Source organism: Octopus bimaculoides, chromosome 21 (assembly GCF_001194135.2).
Source record: "Octopus bimaculoides isolate UCB-OBI-ISO-001 chromosome 21, ASM119413v2, whole genome shotgun sequence".
NCBI classification, from domain to species: Eukaryota; Metazoa; Mollusca; class Cephalopoda; order Octopoda; family Octopodidae; genus Octopus; species Octopus bimaculoides.
In genome coordinates, this window is record NC_069001.1 from 31,589,308 (window position 1) to 31,590,760 (window position 1,453).

General features: G+C 25.5%; 1 protein-coding gene across 1 annotated transcript in view; it reads right to left on the reverse strand.

The window, feature by feature from the left end:
- LOC106880918 (uncharacterized) overlaps nt 1-1,453 on the reverse strand; it is a 127,266-nt gene that overhangs the window by 20,557 nt on the left and 105,256 nt on the right. The window lies entirely within an intron of this gene.

Sequence of the window (1,453 nt, forward strand, 5' to 3'; positions counted from 1 at the left end):
CACCTAGTCGTGTAGGTTTTTCATATTGTTTTCAATTGTTTTTCAAATTTTCAAAACAATTTGAAAGACCTACACAATTAGGTGAAAAGCGCTTCATTTAATATGTGACATTAATAAAAATCTGTAAATGTACAAACATCCAGGTTTCTGAGTACCTTAATTTTTTTCTATATAATTTCTGTACATCACCTCCAAACCTTCAAATATATATATATATATATATATATATATATATTATACACACGCACAAAACCTCAAACATACATAGTGTATGTGTTTTGGCTTACATGACAGGCATTGAAGTGCTCAGTACATTCTGCTGAAAAAATGCGTAGAATCTATGGTGTGTGTGTGTGTGTGTGTGTATTTATGAATTTAATAACATACACCCAAACACACACATGCTGACACAAACATATAACCAAAAAAAAAAACAAAAACAGCACAACACATACTTGTAAAGTTATTCAACTGAAAATCTGGAGGGCAAGAAAACTTGCTATAAGTATTTATCTTCCTTTTAGTTTGCATTCAGTTATCATCATCCTCATTGATATCATCATCATCATCATTGTTATTATTATTATTATTATTATTATTATTATTATTATTATTATTATTATTGACATTAATTTCTTTTCCACATTTTCAATTACATCTCTTTCACTTTATTTTTCAAATTATCCATGTCAAAAGAAATCCTCAACATTATATTATTTATTACAGCATTATCATTACTATTACTACTACTACCCTTCATTATCATTACGATTGGTATTATTGCTAATATCATATTTATTAGTAGTATTATCATTAGTCTCTTCATTATTATTATTATTATTATTATTATTATTATTATTATTATCATTTCATTAATTCAGCCCACCTATTTTATTTCATTATTATTACAGTTCTAATTATTATTATTACCTTAAATATTATTATTATTAAAACGAATTAATTATTATTATTATTATTATTATTATTAATCAGCATTTCGCTCTCTTTCAATTTTCTTTTCAACAATTTTGCCAAATGCTTTTTTTTTTCCTTTTTTTTTCACTTATTATTTATTTTGTCTTTGTAACATGAAGCAACAGCAACAACGACAACAACAGAACACTAAAACCGAGACAAATATTTCAATTTATGTGGAAATGTCGGAAAAAGAAAACACACACTTTTTAAGAACATGACTATTGGCAATGAATTTCAAAGCCTCCCCACCAATCCCTCTCCCTCTCTCTCTCTCAATATATATATATATATAGATATCATCATCCTTCATATCAGTGTGTCCATACATATCTATCTATCTATCTTTATATATATATATATACACACACACACACACACACATATATATACATACATATACATATACATATTTATACATACATATACATACATATTTGTACATACATATATACATACATATATATATATACATATA